Genomic DNA, 20,006 nt, shown 5'->3' with positions numbered 1-20,006 from the left:
TTTTGTGTTTTTAATAAAAGAAAAATTATGATGAAAATACACAGTAATAAAAAAAATTATGAAATAAAATTCTTTCTAATGTCTTTTACATATAGTACGTAATTATATATAGAGTAATAGAATAAGTAACTTATGAAACATTTCTTGATGAATTTATAAGTCCTAATTAAAGAAAAAAAGTATTAAATATTTTTTTTTAAATTGTGATGAGTTTATAGATATCCATGAGGAAAAAAAATATTAAATAAAGTGAAAATTTATATGCAATTATCTTTATAAATTTTATAGATAAAAATTATTATATGATTTGAAGTAAATAGTTGAGAACCATTAAATTATTTGATAAATTTAAATAAATTAACATCTAATAATTTAATTTTTAACTATTAATATCACATCAAAATAATTAATTATCTAAAAATTTTTAATTATCAACTTTATATACGCAAATTTTGACATTAAATAAGTTTCTCAAAAATTACAATACTACTAAAAATTAAAGATTAGATACGTTTTATCCCTTCAATTCTTTTATACAATCTAATAAAGGATTTATAAATTATATTATAAATCCAATTTTACGATTCTTTGGATTTACTTGGTAATTGCTTAAAAAAAAGTTGCATAATGAACTAGTAATATCTATCTTTCTATTAATTTATCTATTTATCTATCTATCAATCTATCATATTATATTATATTATATTATACTCTATTAAAATTAGATTATTGCAGTTAATAATAAAATTAACATGGCATTCTGGTAAAAATATTTTTTAATTTATTTCATTTAATTTATTAAATCAAATAAATTATTCTAATTATTTATATCAATTAATTAGTATATGTATTTATGCAGTGTATGAAAAATATTTATTTTCTTGTATATATTTATATCTAAAATATGTTTTAAAAAAATTATTATGAATATATTTTACTGATATAAAATAATTTATATTTTTTTTTTGTAATTTATATAAATATCAAACAATGGTATAAAATAAAAAATTAACAACAACAATAATAATATATTGATTGTACTTTGAATGTCTTATATGTGTTATAAAATTTTATCCGGATTGTAACAATTCAATTAATACACGTTCTATTCAATGATTCTTTTATTATATTTTTTTCATTATTTGTGTTATTCTATTTAGGATTTTATATAAAATAAATTTTAAAAATATTTAATATTATTAAAAATATTCTTTTTTTTAATAGTTGTACGCTCTCAAAACACTCATGCATAAAAAAAATAGTATCAAAATAAAATTATACACAATATTTCAAAAAAAAATTTAAAATACTACCTAAAATAAACTAAGTGGAATTTCTAACAAAGATATAGAAAATATTATTTTATTATCAAAATTTAATTTAAAAATTCTGTTTAAAAGATTAATATATTTATTCCTTAAAATGAGTCTATGTGTAACACCCTACCATACAGAGCCTTATGCTTAAGTCATAAGATAGAGGTGGCGAGGTATTACGACCTTTAAAAAGAAAATTATATATATATATATAATCTACCCAAAATGAACCCAAAAGACAGAATTACAGAACCTGTTTTTTCAAAATAACCTCTAAGAGGAGTTAATATAGTATATATATAAATAGTGGAGATAATAAATATCTATGCAAGTACATATAACCAAAATAAAGCCCAAAAGATAAAGATCTTTGCCAAATCAGAAGCTTTCAGCATGCCTCAGCGAGGAGCTCACATCCTGCATCTGAAAACCACAAAATTCGCATGGGTGAGAACCGAAGATTCTCAGTATGGTAACAGTACCCACATATCTAACATATAATATCCAGGGAAAGGCGAAGGCAATCCTAGAACTTCTGATATATAATTAATGCTTATAAACATAACTAAACCATGAGAAATGAAAATAGGCAACTAACTAAGGACCTTCAGTCTAACTAAAACTCCCCTTTCTAACTCCTCCGAACCTCCCAACCGCCACCGATAATTTGATATTGCAAACACAATTATGTCAAGCAAGGAAATCACAAATAGGAAGCAGATACAACAGATAAACAAGTAGCAAGTAATTATGCAGTCAATTAGGAATTCCAAAAAAATCACACCAAACAAACATATAAATGCATGCGTGCCTGTCCTAATAGCTGATGAGTCTTATCTGTTAGTTATTAAGCCAACCCGACGTGTCGGTAGCTAACCCGGGCACAGTCTCTCTGTTGCGCCTTATTACCATTAGAAGGAATCCGTGCCTTGTCACCATTAGAGGGTATCTGTGTCCTGTCACCATTAGAGAGTATCTGTGCCCTGTCACCATTAGAGGGTATCTGTGCCCTGTCACCATTAGAGGGTATCGGTGCCCTGTCACCCTTACAACCAGAGAAAAAACACAAGCATACTAACATCCAACACTTTCTATCATAATTCATTCACCACATTCATTCGTTAATCATATAGGCAACCCCCGCATACTCGCCACATGTTCAAGCTTCCTCAATCAATTATAATCATTTAATCATTAATCGTATGCATATACATACCCAATCATAATTCAATGTTTATCACAGCCATCTGGCTCATAACACACACAACAATTCCACCATCATACTATGCAACTCATACAATCATCATTACTCATCATTCATTGATAATTCTCTCCTTACTTCATCCACAAGCTAAGTTATCACATTTCCTAGTTTCTTCTCACTACTAGGTATACTATTAAGATTTAGGACTTAATGATGCAAATGGAGGCTCAGAAGTTTAAAATTCGGTTTTAAAAACAAAAAAGTCATATTTTCTGAAAATAGGGTCACGCGTACGTGTAGATCACGCGTATGCATGAGCGTGCATCTGGACCATGTCACGTACGCATTGCCATGCATGCGTATGCATTTGCACCAACCCGAAACGACTGGCCGCGCATGAGGATTTTCGCATACGCAAAATTCCTGGGCCATGCGAACGCGTGAGCGTGCATGTTGGCCCATTTCGCGTATGCATTGCTTCTTTTCGCGTACGCATATGGGCCAGCCCGAAGCGCATGTATGCGTATGGGAGTGTACGCATACGCATACAATGCAGCAACCTCAAAAGCTGCTAAGTCCAGAATTTTCAGCTTGTACACCAAACTTTGATCGAGCATAACTTCCTCATTTTAAAGTATTTTTCCTCCGTTCTTTGAACGACATAAACATCTCGGACCCAATTTTATTTCTAAATAAGTTTGGCACAAATCGAAACTCTGGAGACCAATTTATGCTCCGTCAAAGTTAGGCCAAAATCACAATTTTTACCAAAAACCAACAAGTCTCAATTTTCAAACATACACTTGCAAACCCCTTTAAACCTAACCAAAACCTTACCAATTTAGCATCAACCATATTCCAACTTCCTAATCCAATCCACAAGGAGAACTGACCCTAAGGGTACATGATGAAATGGTACGCGAAATCGTGATTATTCGTTCCCTGGCTATAGTGCCAAAAACTTGGTGTGGGAGAACGTGATTTCAAGACTTCTTCACAATTCCGTGTAACTGACCAGCAAGTGCATTGGATCGTCCAAGTAATAAACCTTACGTGAGTAAGGGTCGATCCCACGGAGATTGTTGGCTTGAAGCAAGCTATGGTCATCCTTGTAAATCTCAGTCAGGCGGACTCAAATGGTTGTGGGGTTTTGATTATTAAAATATAAATAAAACAGAAAATAAAATAGAGATACTTATGTAATTCATTGGTGGGAATTTCAGATAAGCATCTGGAGATGCTTTGTTGCTTCTGAACTTCTGCTTTCCTATTGCTTTCTTCCAACCATGCATTACCTCCTTCCATGGCAAGCTGTATGATCCTCTCAGATGAAAACAAATCCATATGCGCTGTCACCGCATGGCTAATCATCTGTCGGTTCCCGCTAGCGTCAGAATAGGACCATTGTCCTTTTGCACACTGTCATTGTGCCCAATATTCGCAAGTTTGAAGCTCGTCACAGTCACCCCTTCCCAGATCCTACTCGGAATACCACAGACAAGGTTTAGACTTTCCGGATCTCAGGAATGCTGCCAATGGATCTAGCCTATACCATGAAGATACTAATCTCACGGACTCGGTCCGTGTATTAGATATCCAAGAGAGTATACTTCAGCTGTCGTCCAATGACTACGTTGAACATCGTGTAGATTGCTTTGTGGTTGTCAGGCACGCGATCTTGGCTAAGCGAGTAACGAAGATTGGGTGATTGTCACGGGTCACCCCTTCATACTAACTTAACTAAATTAAGTACGAGAGTATATCTTAGAGAAGAAGTAGGCTTGAATTGAATAGAAAACAGTAGTAATTGCATTAATTCATGAAGAACAGCAGAGCTCCAAACCTTAATCTATGGGGTGTAGAAACTCCACCGTTGAAAATATATAAATGAAAAAGTTCTAGGCATGGCCGTGAGGCCAGCATCCATTGTCTCAGGACTAAACGTTCTAAAAATCAAAAAGATCCTTAAAAGTAGTTTTTATACTATACTAGTAGCCTAGGGTTACAGAAAATGAGTAACTAAGTACAGATAGTGCAGAAATCCACTTCTGGGGCCCACTTGGTGTGTGCTTGGGCTGAGCATTGAAGCTTTTTCATGCTTAGGCTATTTCTGGAGTTAAACTCCAGCTTTGGTGCCAGTTTGGGCGTTTAACTCCAATTCTGGTGCCAGTTTAGGCATTTTACGCCAAGATATTTTAGGCTGACTTTAAAGGCCATTTTGGGCCATCAAATCTCGGACAAAGTATGAACTATTATATATTTCTGGAACGCCCAAGATGTCTACTTTCCAACGCAATTCAAAGCACGCCAATTGGGCTTCTGTAACTCCAAAAAATCTACTTCGAGTGCAGGAGGGTCAGAATCCAACAGCATCTGCAGTCCTTTTTCAACCTCTAAATCAGATTTTTGCTCAGGTCCCTCAATTTCAGCCAGAAAATACCTGAAATAAGAGAAAAACACACAAACTCATAGTAAAGTCCAGAAATGTTATTTTTGAATAAAAACTAATAAAAATATAATAAAAAGTAATTAAAATATACTAAAAACTATGTAAAAACAATGCCAAAAAGGGTATAAATTATCCGCTCATCACAACACCAAACTTAAATTGTTGCTTGTCCCCAAGCAACTAAAAACAAAATAGGATAAAAAGAAGAGAATATACAATGAATTCCAAACTTATCAATGAAGATTAGCTTCAATTAGATGAGCGGGACTTGTAGCCTTTTTGCTTCTGAATAATTTTGGCATCTCACTTTATCCTTTGAAGTTCAGAATGATTGGCTTCTATAGGAACTCAGAATTCAGATAGTGTTATTGATTCTCCTAGTTCAGTATGTTGATTCTTGAACACAGCTACTTTATGAGTCTTGGCCGTGACCCTAAGCATTTTGTTTTCCAATATTACCACCGGATACAGAAATGTCACAGACACATTACTGGGTGAACCTTTTCAGATTGTGACTCAACTTTGCTAGAGTCCCCAGTTAGAGGTGTCCAGAGCTCTTAAGCACACTCTTTTTGCTTTGGACCATGACTTTAACCGCTCAATCTCAGGCTTTCACTTGACACCATCACGCCACAAGCACATGGTTAGGGACAGCTTGGTTTAACCGCTTAGGCCAGGATTTTATTCCTTTGGGCCCTCCTATCCATTAATGCTCAAAGTCTTGGATCCTTTTTCTACCCTTGCCTTTTGGATTAAAGGGTTACTGGCTTTTTCTACTTGCTTTTTTTTTTCGCTATTTCCCTTTTTTCATATTTTTTTCGCAAGGTTTTCCTATTCACTTCTTTTTCTTGCTTCAAGAATCAATTTTATGATTTTTCAGATTATCAATAACATTTGTCTTTTTTTCTTTATTCTTTCAAGAGCCAACAATTTTAACATTCATAAACAACAAATTCAAAAATATGCACTATTTAAGCATTCATTCAGAAAACAAAAAGTATTGCCACCACATCAAAATAATTAAATTAATTTCAAGATATAATTCGAAATCATGTACTTCTTGTTCTTTTGCAATTAAAAACATTTTTCATTTTAAGAAAGGTGAAGGATTTATAGGACATTCATAGCTTTAAGACATAGACACTAGACACTAATGATCATGTAATAAAGACACAAACATAGACAAAACATAAAGCATAATTCGAAAAACAGAAAAAATAAGAACAAGGAAATTAAAGAACGGGTCCACCTTAGTGATGGCGGCTAGTTCTTCCTCTTGAAGATCTCATGAAGTGCTTGAGCTCCTCTATGTCTCTTCCTTGCCTTTGTTGCTCCTCCCTCATGGCTCTTTGGTCTTCTCTAATTTCATGGAGGAGGATGGAGTGCTCTTGGTGCTCCATCCTTAGTTGTCCCATGTTAGAACTCAATTCTCCTAGGGAGGTATTGATTTGCTCCTAATAGTTTTGTGGAGGAAAGTGCATCCTTGAGGCATTTCAGGGATTTCATGATGAGGAACTTCCTCATGCTCTTGTTGAGGTCCATGAGTGGGCTCTCTTGTTTGCTCCATCCTCTTTTTAGTGATGGGCTTGTCCTCTTCAATGAGGATATCTTCTAGGTCAGAGACCCTAACAATTATTTGGAACCTGGGAAAATTCTGTCTCAGGCGATATTGTTGGAGGAGGAATACTGGCGACATCATTTTCTCAGACCACCTTCTCTATGAACAGTAATAACTAGCACTTTGGAACTTCTTCCTTTCTTAATTATTTTCTTTCTCTCCTTTACCCATTAGATAATTTTTATTTAACATCTCGATTGGAAAATTCATTTGTCTTGACATAATGTACTGCAGGAGAACATAATGTACTCCAGGTATAAAGTTCTTTTATGCGATAAAAAATATATCTTTGAAAAAAAATCCTATATCATTGAATGAAATCTCACACCATTAAAAATATCATTAATAACTATTTGATGGCTACAAATCACAAAAATTACTGATCTCATAGTACTTCTCTTTTTTATATGATAAAAAGATAAATAAAAATAAGAATTAAAAATAATTTAGAAAAAGATATGAACGTATAATTAAGAGAAAGTGAAATTATTAATCTAAAATACAAACCTTTTTATTTGGTTATCTGAAATTGAACAAATCAATTTTGTATTTGAATACTGTTTAAGATAAAATCTCTCTCTCTCTATTGGATTTTGATAATTTATTTTCGAGAAATGTTATATTGTGTACCTTTATATACATTTTTTTTACTTTTGATATTAAAATTGTTGATAAGAAATGAGAAAATAAAAAATTATTATTTTTTACTATAAAAAGAGATGTATATATCTATAGTTATATACCAAAAAATTGTGCGAATTTAATTTCTTTGCTTTTATGGTTTATAGAATATTTTTTATTTGTTCACAAATAGAACGTCTTTTATTTATGCCTAATTTGGGTAAACAACTTAATTAAGTTATTTTTGAAGAAATAGTTTAAACAATAAATATTTGTATTAAAAGTAATTTATAAATAAGTTATTTTGTATTTGATTTTTTAGTTCTAAAAGTATTTAATTTAAGAGAAAAGTAATAAAAAGCATGAGATAAATCATTTTTTTTTAACTTCTCCTTAAACACCAAAATAATTTTTTAGAAAGTTGTAATTTTATTTTAAAAATTGTATCAGATGTTAATATTACACATTTTCATAAGTTAAAAAAAAAAAAAGTCACTTATAAACCTATCCAAATTGGCCTTTAAAAGTAGAAGTTTCAATTTCATTTAATTTGTATTATAAAGTAGTGTTATTAGGAGATAGTTACATTTTTTCTTTTATAGTCGTTAGAGTCTGCTTCTATTAGTTAGAGTCTTGTTTTTGAATTTTAAAATAAAAATAAAAAAATTAACTCAGAGTGCGTTCAAAAAATAGCAGAACCTTTTTTTTTTTTTTTGAATTATGGAAAGTTCACCGCATATATTTTTTTCAGTATTTTTTTTTATTTTATCATTCTGTTTTTATTATTAAATTTGTATTTAACATTTTGTGATATGAAATCTCAATTTTAATTTTATATTTATATAGTTTACTATTATTTTTATAGTTAGTTATAGCAAGTTCTTGACCCAATAAAAAATAAAAAAATTCTAATATATAGGAGTAAAAAAAAAACAACAAAATATACATTGATACACATTTTATATTTATTTTTTATTTTTACCTATTATATCATACATAATAAAACAACACAACTACATAATAATTTTTTTGGCATTGTTATTAGGATTATTGTGAATTAGAATTTAATTACTATTCACCACATACAATAACACCGTTATTCACTTGTAACAATTATAGAGTCATTGCCAAGAGTAATAGCTCAAATGGCATAGTCTCCCCATACTCAATTAAGAGGTTGCGGGTTCGAGTCTCCTATCTTTGGTAAAAAAAAAAAAAAAACAATTATAGAGTCATTCCCTTATATGTACAATTGAACGCTCATTTGGATGTTGCAAAGTAAGATGGAAAATCTTGGGTGCCATGCCATTAGGGGTGGCAACGGGGCGGGTAGGGGCAGGTTTTTGCTCTATCCGACCCCGCCCCGCAGTACAAAAACTCGCATAGAACCCGCTCCGCTTCTACCCGCGAGTAGTAAAACGTTGAACCCTAACCCCACCCTGCGGGTATCCGCCCCACCCCTACCCGCCCCTATAATTATTAAAATCCAATTTCAAAATTTGTATAATTATCATCACATACATAACATAAATTAAAGTAAAAATTTAAATATGATATAATATTATTAATCATTTATTAATTATTTTACATATATTATACATATTATATATTAAAATTATATATATTATATATATATAGCGGGGCAAGTAGGGGCAGGTATTACCTAAACCCGACCCCGCCCCGCCCCTCCCAAGAACCCGCCCCGCTAAAAACCCGCTTCGAGTGGGTAGGGACGGGGTGGGTACCCGCGAGTTCGGATGGTGTTGCCATCCCTACATGCCATCGTTTTTCTTGGACACACAAGTTAGAATCATTGGTACTTGTATGACTTTACACAATTTTATTCCACGGAATGACACAAACGATGAACAGTTTAAAAATTTTCATGAAAATTTTGATCTTATGGGTGAAGGTGAAGTAGAAGAACTAGTTTCTAATGATATTACATAGGAAGAACTGAATGCTGAAAACGCTAGAAAAATGTAACTAATAAAAGAGAAAATAAAGAATCAATTGACTAATCGATTGTAATTTTAGTGATTAGATTATGTAAAATCAACATTTAATATTAAAAAATATCTGTTATCATCGTTATTTTAATATCCATTCTCTTGTGTAAAAAAATAGTATTTTGTGAGTTATTTATCCAAATACTACAACTTTACAATAAGTATTTGTTAAGCAAAAAATTATTATCATTTAAGAAAAAAAAGAGTTGTTTTAAGTAAATAAATATAAGATAATATTATTATTAATTTATGAAACCAAATTCAGTATATTAGGAGAAGCTTCTAATTCATTAGCAGTTTTTATTCAAAATTTGAATAGGACGTGCTATGTGCGGGAGCAATTTATCAACATAGAGCGTTAAAGTAGAGTGCAGAATGGTCGTCAAGAAAATAAGTGCATACGGTTATTCAAATTTAAAAACTGACGCAGATCATTATAGGAGTAACTGTCAGTCGACATTAGATTAGTCTATACATAGAGTTTTGGGCAAACATTGTAATGAGTTCAATTCTTTTTGGAAAATACTTGAAAACTCAAAAACGCTCCCAGCCTCATTGGCATCACAGAGTAAAACTGAGAATCTTAAATAATTTATTTGTAGTCTGAACTCAAACTTGTACTTTATTTTCTATTTTTAATCAAAGTTCTTTATTTTTATTTGTTCGTCTTCATCTTCTTCTTCCATTCTCTTTTAATTTCTGATTTTCTGCATTTTACTTTGCCTGCAGCACCTTGTATGTTTTCTTTTTATCTTTAATTTTACTTTCGAAACTACACTTGAGACCTTGAGACATCTACAAAAGGAGTCGTTTCTACTCTTTGAATTAAGATTGCGAAACAAAACTCGAAAATTGTTGATTTATATGTTGTTAACAATGGAACAAAAATTTGAGTAAAATGGTGTTTCTACTTTCTATAACTAAAAATCTAAATACAAAATAATTTATTTATAAGTTACAATTAATAAAAGTTCTTATACTTTAAACTCTTTTTTCAAAAAAGCTTATTTAACTTGTTTACACAAACTCAACTTTAATTGATTTTATATTGTAGTTGATTTTAAAACTTTTTTTACTCTTTCTCTATACGTATACGTGACTATATGTGTGTGTCATGCGTCGTAACAAAATAGAGTTTTAAATATTATGCAAGAATATTTCATAGTAGCCACTATCATTGGCTACCGTTGAATCTTCACGGTGAAACAAAATCTAGATGGCTCGATAAAAAAATATAAGGCACGTCGAGTTGTAAAAGGCTTCCACCAAAAGGAGGGCCTAGATTTTAACTAAGTTTTCAGTTTTGTCGTGAAATCCGCAACTATTTTGTCCTTCTCACTTTAATTTAGTTCTCTCACTCAAAAGGTTGGCAAGTTTGCTAATATAACTTTAATAATGCCTTTCTTAATGACATTTTAGATAGACATTTACATGATTCAACCACTCGAATTCTCATCTTCATCTACTTTTTCTGTGTGTAAGTTTTATAAGGCGTTGTATGGCTTTAAACAGACACCTTATGCCTGATTTATTACTCTAACACAATCTTTAAATAAATTTGGATTCCATCACACTAAGTCTGATCACTCACTCTTTATCCGTACTAATTCATTTTCTACTACTTATATATTAGTTTATATTGATGATATCCTTTTGACTTGCACTGATTTAGTTACAATTTTTTTATTAATTTCACAACTCAATGATGTTTTTTCACTCAAGAATTTAAGAATTTTGAATTATTTTTTGGTATTAAATTTACATTTTTAACTAATCATCATGTTGTCTTATCTAAAACTAAGTACACTAGGGAGCTTCTTAATTGGACAAAGATGATACATACAAAATCCATACCCACACTTATGGCCATCAACCTAAAATTATTAAATCAAGGTGATGATCTCTTCGAAGATCCAACTCTATATCGTTCCATCGTTAGGGGTCTTCAATATGCTACGGTTACTCAACTCGAAGTTGCATACTTCAAAAACAAAATAAGCCAATATAAGCCTTGCCCTCTTCAATCTCACTTGTCTATCGTGAAAAGGGTCTTGCGATATCTTGCGGGTTTATTAAAACAAGACAAACATAAATATTTTAACATACATTATAAATAAGAATTTCATACATTAAATAAAAATTTAACATAATAAAAAAATAATTACCTAAATTCCTAAATCCCCCATATACATCTTATAGTCCAAAGGAATTGAAATTTTCGACCCTAATTTATCTATATTATATCAATCAACAAGATACGAGAGTTAAATTTAACATGAGATTGAACTTTAATACCAGATAAAAATTTGAATTATTAGTATTTTTACCTAAAGAGTGTATTTAATGCTGAGTGCAAATTAACGCCTCAACAAGTTCATAATGCAATTTATTGCAATGTGAATGTAAAACTCGACCACCGGTACTAAAAGCGGACTCTGAGGCAACAGTAGAAATGGGAATGGTAAAAAAATCTCTTGCAATCTTTTGTAAGGTTGGATATTTCACTCCAATATTTTTCAATAGCCCAAAATATCAAATTTTTTTAAATTTGTTTTATCTACCATAACACTCTCTTCCAAATAAAAATCCAACTCAGTTTTTGCAACACATTTTTCAGATGTATCTTCCATAAATTGCAAGTAAATAGAACTAAATTTTCTCTTTGAAGATCCATCATCATCACCAACATTCAAAGTAGAAGCTGAACTATTATCATTTGGAGCTCTTCTTTTAATCCTAGTCTTGAGTTGATATTCACATACTAATTCTTTCATCATTTTCTTGACCTTGCTCAATCGAAACTCACTTTGAGATCCATATATTTTAGGAAAAAAAAAAAACCTTTAACAACTTCATCTTATATCTAAGGTCTAAGATAGCTCCCACAGCCATGACTTCATTAATTTGATCCCAATACTTTTCAAACTTACTAATCATATTTGTTGACATTTTATGAATCATGTCATTGAAACTAACCAGCCATTCATTCAATGTCAATCTCATTTCATACACCTTAGGGAAGTATAAATTTGTGGTTGGATATAAAGTGCTAGAGAACAATTCAGTCACGCTATAAAAGACTTCTAATTTATCAACAAGTTCATTTGCTATTTTTCACTCATCATCAGATTGTACATATTTATACAGAGATTCACAGTGTCTTAAACGCTCAAAAACTTCTCTATATGGCAATATAGAAGCAAGCATTAGATAAGTTGAATTCTATCTAGTTCTACAATCAAATGCAAGCTTTTTTCTATAATTAATATTCAATTGCCTACAAGTTTCTTCAAAATTTTCTTCCCTCTTCTGTGTTGCAACCCAAAATGAAACACTCTCTCTAATTTTTTCAATGAAAACATATATTATATTCATGCCATCTTTCACAATCAAATTAACAATATGAGCACAACAACGCATGTGAACAAATTTTCCTCTCTTAATAAAGTTAGATGGTGAAATCTTATCAAGCACAAGATGAACTATGGCATCATTTGTACTACAATTATCAACCGTTAAAATTGACAACTTTCTATCTATGTTCCAATCATACAAGAAATTCACCAAAACATCACTAAAAACCTCAGCAGTATGGGGTGCAAACACATATGCAAACCTAAAGTAATGTAAATATAATAAATACTCATGACATTAAAATTTAAATATATAAAAGATACTAAAAGCACAAATGAATTAGAATAATACCTCACAAGCCGACATTGCAAGTTCCAATCATCATCAATAAAGTGAGCTGTAATTGACATGTAACCTTTGTTTTGACAATCAGCACTCCACATGTCAGTAGTTATGGCAATGCGGCTTGGATTTTTTTCCAACAATTTCAATAGCTTTGCTTTTTCAGCTTCATACATATTCTCAACATCACTTCTCAGTATATTTTTTGTATAAAATTTGAACAAAGGTTGAGTCTCAGCCATAAACTCATGAAAACCCTCTTGCTCAACAAATGATATAGGGTGCCTTCTCCTAATAACTCATCTTGTAAGTGCTCGTCGTGCTGTCTCTTGACTAAATGTGAAATTTCCAACCAAAAGTGAATTCGTTGGTCTTCTCGTTCCTGTCGAACCTGATGATTGTTGCACTGTTTTCAATATTAATTGCTTTGGCCCCCTAACGATACGAATCAGGCAAATTCTAATGTGATCATACAAATGCTTAGTTCCTTGCTTCGTGTCACCTCCAATCTTTCTTTCGCAGTATTTACATATTGCCTTTCACTTTTCATCTATTTGCTCCCTCCTAAAAGAAAATCATCACTTACATTATATTGCCAATATTATGTAGCAGGCACAAACTTTACACCTCATTAGGCTTTCTTTAATGTTTAGTCATCAATTGGTTCCAATTTAATTTCATAATGGATCACATAAGCCAAATTGGAGAATAGAGTCTTACGTTTAAAAATTTAAAAAATATATTTATAAACAGAACACAGTATAACATAAAATCATAAACAGAACAGCCAATATCATAAATAAAACACAGCATAGCATAATGTCATAAACAACTTACAACCAACAAAATTAGAATTCAGAATTAATGAAAAATCAAAAAATTAAAGTATGAAAAAATAAAAAAAAACAGCCACCAATTATCAGAAAATTCATGGAACAAAGCATTCATTAACAAAAACAACAGCCACCAACATAAAAAAATCAAAATCAACATCAAATTCATGAAACTAATTATTAAATAGTATGCATTCAAATTAATGAAGTAAAATACCAAAATCCAAGAAAAAAAAAAGAAATAGCAGTGAATCTTACCAGGGATAAAGGAGAAATGGCCGAAGAGGTCAAAGACGCTGGTGAAGAGAAGAGCAAAGACACAGAGTAGCAATGCAAGACGGTGGCGGCGCAGGAGTTGAACAGACTCAACAGAGCAGCGACGTTGGCGAAGGAAGAGGCCGCGACGGAGGTGGTCGGAGGTGGCTGGCTGGGACGCTGGGTGCAAAGACGAGGGAGAGAACGCAGAAGGGGAGGGGTTTCGCGAGGAGGGTGAGGGTGACTAGGGATTGGAATGCAGCGCTAGTGTGTGGGAAAAGGAATTAGGATTTCTAACTTTTCTCTCTCTCTCTCTATATATATATATATATATATATATAAGGTGAAATGACTAAAAAACCAAAGAAAAAATAAATTATTAAGCGTGTTTAAGTAATTTAATATATCCAGAGATTATGAAAAATTGTGAAAAATACGGAGACGGGGACGGAAATCCTCGCTCGGGTCTCCGCATTTGCTTCGGAGAAATTTTGTCCCCCATCTCCATCCCTGCAGGGAAAATTTTCCGCCATCGAAACCCCATTCAGGGCGCTCCCTACGGGAATTCCCACTTCTTAGAAATTTTGACACCCCTATGTCGGAGTCCTTTTTGTAGGTACCACGCTTGAGTTCGAGTTTACAAGAGTACTTCATTACCGAACTGAGCCGCTGGAGTTTCGAGTAGCGCGAAGCCGATCTATAGCACAAAAAGAAATATTTTTGCCAGAACATAACTCATCAGTATTGTCTGCTGTTGTTTTATTAGGGTTTGGTCTCTCAAAGGTAACGAAGAATTTAACATATATAATTCAGTGTTGCAGCAGTATAAGATTTCATAAGAATTCTGAACTCAAACAAAAATAGTGTCTTCTGCAATGCCTAATTTTAACTACATGATACAAATATAAAAAGTGGGATTTCTCTTTTCTCTTCTCACTTTTTTAAGCAAATTAAGCACAAATTTATTAGACATTATAAAATTTATGAGAAAGTGATAATTTTTCTCTTTTGTTAAATATTTAGTGGAGCAAAGATGTTATTAATTTATCATTTTATTGTTAAGAAGAAGAGAATGAAATATTTGAATCACACGGCGGACAGAAGAAAAATATAAGAATAGAAATAGAAAAATTCTAGTGTGTGAATTTTGAATTTTGCTTTTTTTTTTTGTTAAACGTTAGAATTAGCATTAAATTTGTTTTGTTATATTTTGAATGGTAGTTTTTATTTCTCTCTCATCTTTATGCAAATTTCTCTTCTTTTTTAGTTTATTTTTATTGCTACTTTACTCACTTGCTTTGAGCGTGGGAGGCCCTTTTTTTGTTTTTGCTAATAGTCCTATCTATGAACACTCATAATTTTATTCACATCTAATAAAATTATCTTTTTTTGGAAAAAAAAAGGACTATATTGTGGTAGTTATTATATATAGTATATATTGCACAAATAACTAAAATAAGAAAATTGATAATAAATAGATATGTAAAAAATTGAATTTAATTTTATATTTTAAAAATTTCATATGTTTATATATTTTTTTTAATTTATAAGTTACATCTATGTTTTGTTTTATAATCTCACGAATTACGATTTTATAACAATCTTTTGAATTAAGGTATATAAACTACAAGTTCACTATCTTAAAGAAGAATATACATTTTTCAAATAGAATATTTTTTTTATTTAAGTATATCGTAAAAGAAAAAAGTGTCATTTTTTCTAAAAATAAAAAGTACTAGAAAGATAATAATACAAAATTAGTTTATTTAATTTAATATTTATAATTTTATATACTTACATCTATAATTATATGTCTATTATATTTGAAATTATTTATTTATTTTAGTAATAATTAATAAATACAAAATAAAAAATTAAACTATTTTACAATGATTTTTATTATTTTTCAAATATTTTAAAAAAATGAAGAGTAATATTAACAACAATCCTTGCTTCATTCATAATAATGAAGTATTTATTCTTCTTTTCTTTTTTGCTTTTTCTTTCAGTTCACTACAATATTTCAGGACATAATTGCTTCATTTCCATTGTGGTTCAGCTTCTGCAAATTTTTTGTTCTCCTAATTTTCCACCTTATCTCGTAACTACAAAAAGAAATTTAAATTAGAGGCATATGAAATTTGATATTTTACTGCAGTTTATTTCAATGTTCACTTCTTGTTGCCCTGATTTTTTATGTTGAAATTCTTATTGTTCTTGTTTTATGGTGCTTGGGTAGGTGAGAACTAAAACATTAGTGCAGTCTTCTTAGTTTGAAAAGTGCTGCTGCTTGGTTTGAGGTGAGGTCATTCAAAGGCTAAGTAAGCAGTGTTGAAGTTTTGAAAGGATAATATAATGAAATAAGTTTTCAAGTTAGTTCAATAATAGAGTCCCACATCGTTAGGTCAACCAAGCAGTGTTGCGCAAACTGAGTATAAAAGGCTAAGTAAGCAACGTAATGAAGCATACCTTTCTCGGCCTTTTGGCTAAGATCAAGTGTAGTATCTGTTCTTATCAGTTTAATATCTGATATGTGGGCCATTGGTCCACACGATATTAAATTTATTTTTTGAGGGGGATGGGCCAATGCAGTAGCTTGCTACTGGGCCTGTCGAGCGTCGCCCAAGCCTTACACTGCTGCATGGGCCTGGCGCACCCCACCAAATAAAGTCTAAAATATTTTTGTCATTTTCAATTAATTAAATGATTTAGCACTTTCTTTTACGTTATCTTTTAAGGGCCTTGCGCACTAGAGCAAGCAGCCCCAAGTAACACCCTATTAGGGGTTCTTTATGTAAATTAAAGTTTTTTAATGGTTTAATTACTCGGTTCCTATACTTTTCTCAGAAAGTTTTTGGGCCAAAATACATAAATAAAATTTTAATTAATTAAAGGGCAAAAAATCATTATAAGCGCCATTTAGAATTTTAGTATATAAGTCATATAAATCGAACCAATGTGGTTCTGTATTTGTTAGTAATTCGAACCAGTGCAGTTGACAAAGTAATTCGAACCATCCTGGTTCGAATTAAACCAACTATAATTCGAGAAAAAATTAATAATTTAAAAATTAAAAAATATATATTTTTATTTCATACGTTAAAAAAAAGCTAACAAAATATTTAATTAAAGCTAACAAAATATTTAATTACGAGACTTCTTTAAAATATTAATGAGCTATCAATTTGAATTCCATACAATACTTTTCTCTGTCCATTTTTAATAGTTCATGAATATTTTTTAATAAATTTTTTTAAATTATACTACAAAAAATATTTTATCCTATGCAAAACAATTTAAAAAAAATGGCTTAAAAATGTTAGGAGTACTATACAAATTTGTAATGTTATAATAACTTAGGTAAATACATGCATGTACTCAAATTTTAAATAAAATACTCTACATAGTCAATAATAATTTAAAAATGAAAGAAAATATTTTATTCTATACAAAATAATTAAAAAATATATTTTATTCTATACAAAATAATTTTAAAAAATGGCTTAAAAGATGTTATGAGTACTATAAAAGTTTGTAATATTCTAGTGATTTAGGTAAATACATGATAAAAATATTTTTTCTTTAATTTCTAAATTATTAGTGACTATGTGGAGTATTTCTTTAATGTCCTAAGTCATTAGGACATTACAAATTTTTATATTACTTCTAACATCCTTTAAGCCATTTTTTAAATTATTTTGCATAGAATAAAATATTTTTTTGTGGTATAATTTAAATAAATTTATTAAAAAATATTCATGAACTATCAAGAATGGGCAGAAGAGTATTGTATAGAATTCGAATTGCTCACCATATAATTTGAATCAGAGTAATTCGAACTTCCCTATGCGTAATTCGAATCATGTAATATCTCACCATATAATTTAAATAATTTTATTAAAAAATTATCATGAATATTTTTTAATAAATTTATTTAAATTATACCACAAAAAAATATTTTATTCTATGCAAAATAATTTAAAAAATGGCTTAAAAGCTGTTAGAAGTACTATAAAAATTTGTAATGTCCTAATGACTTAGGACATTAAAGAAATACTCCACATAGTCACTAATAATTTAGAAATTAAAGAAAAAATATTTTTATCATGTATTTACCTAAATCACTAGAATATTACAAACTTTTATAGTACTCATAACATCTTTTAAGCCATTTTTTAAAATTATTTTGTATAGAATAAAATATATTTTTAATTATTTTGTATGGAATAAAATATTTTCTTTCATTTCTAAATTATTATTGACTATGTAGAGTATTTTATTTAAAATTTGAGTACATGCATGTATTTACCTAAGTTATTATAACATTACAAATTTTTATAGTACTCCTAACATTTTTTAAGCTATTTTTTTAAATTATTTTGCATAGGATAAAATATTTTTTGTAGTATAATTTAAAAAAATTTATTAAAAAAATTTATTAAAAAATATTCATGAACTATTAAAAATGGACAGAAAAGTATTGTATGGAATTCGAATTGATAGCTCATTAATATTTTAAAGAAGTCTCGTAATTAAATATTTTGTTAACTTTTTTTTAACGTATGAAATAAAAATATATATTTTTTTAATTTTTAAATTATTAATTTTTTCTCGAATTATGGTTGGTTTAATTTGAACCAGGATGGTTCGAATTACTTTGTCAACTTTCTCTCTCTATAATTCGAACCACCCTGGTTCGAATTATATGCACTTGAAGTTCGAACCATCTTGGTTACATGTAATTCGAACTACACTGGTACGAATTACTAACAAATGCAGTTCGAACCACGTTGGTTCGATTTATATTAATATACGTTCTGGCGCATTACTCGGTTCCTATACTTTTTTCAGACATTTTTTCCCCGCAAGTTACATAAATAAAGAAAAATGCTATGTGTCTTCAGATTTTTATATTTTTTTTCGGGCAAGTTACATAAATAAAAATGGTATCTTTTAATTTTTAGATTTTAAGTATCCTTTAATTTTCAGCCTCACTCAATTATTAAAGAAAATTAAGGGGAAAATTATGGGGTGTCTTGTCTTTGTATTTTTAAATTTTAAGTATCCTTTAATTTTCAGCTTTTACTCACTCAATTGTTAAATAAAATTAAGGGGCGTATTTGTTGTGTTGTGGTATATTCCGTGAAGTCATAGCTGAGATTGGCTTGTCTTGCTCTAGTAACGTTTCATCTGCATTAGTCTCCATTTCAGCTTCGCTGCAGTTATGATCTTAATCATTTGGTCTTCTTTTTTGTATGGAATAGTTATACATTCAAGTCTTTTTGTTAATTAAATCTAATCAAATTGGTCTAATATAATAAAAATTAATTATAATTAATATTATTCTAAATTTTATTATTTAACTTGGTTGAATTTGATACATAAAAAGAATTAGATATGTAATAATTACTCGACCATATAATACTCGCAATTAGTTGTCATTTGGCTTTGGGATTTGGCATTAGATAGTGTTACGATAAGCCGATAAATTTATTGCAAATTGCAAAAAAACTACACACAAAACATTCGTCCAAGCCCAAATCCTTGACGACCCTAAGGTCCTTAATTTTTTTACTTTTTGGTACTCGAGAGGGGCCTAAGCCCAATGTCCTTATGTTATTCCAGAATCTTAGTGGAGCAGTTTGTGCTTGTTATTTCTGTTGGACTTCAGCCCCTTTAATTTACCAAAAAGGCCAACACTGATCCTCTTCCTCTTTCTTGTAATCCAGATCCTCTCTCCGAATCAATCGGAACTTGGAAATGATCTTTTTTTTTTTTTATTACTAAATCTAGGGTTTTGCTAGATAAGGTTAGCACTCCCGTTTCAATACCCAAAAAAAAAAGGGTTTTACTACAATAAAGATTTTATAATTGTCTTTATATGAATATATATATTTTTTTTATCCTTAAATGATAGATTGTATGGTTAGATTTTAATATTTATAAAAGTGTTATTTTTGTTTAAAGTGTAGCTAAATAAATAAACCACACTTTTAACCAAAGCA

At 30.3% G+C, this 20,006-nt stretch overlaps 1 non-coding gene across 1 annotated transcript; it reads left to right on the top strand.

Annotated features, from left to right (window-relative positions):
* Positions 1-16,466: 16,466 nt before the first annotated feature.
* LOC148561267 (U2 spliceosomal RNA) lies at positions 16,467-16,662 on the top strand. The gene has a single exon (XR_015886311.1). It is a non-coding gene; the product is annotated as a U2 spliceosomal RNA (small nuclear RNA).
* The last annotated feature ends 3,344 nt before the right edge of the window (positions 16,663-20,006 follow it).

Source organism: Arachis ipaensis, chromosome B6 (assembly GCF_059453495.1).
Source record: "Arachis ipaensis isolate K30076 ecotype BB chromosome B6, ASM5945349v1, whole genome shotgun sequence".
Classification (NCBI taxonomy): domain Eukaryota; kingdom Viridiplantae; phylum Streptophyta; class Magnoliopsida; order Fabales; family Fabaceae; genus Arachis; species Arachis ipaensis.
This window is presented reverse-complemented; position numbering and strand designations above follow the sequence as displayed.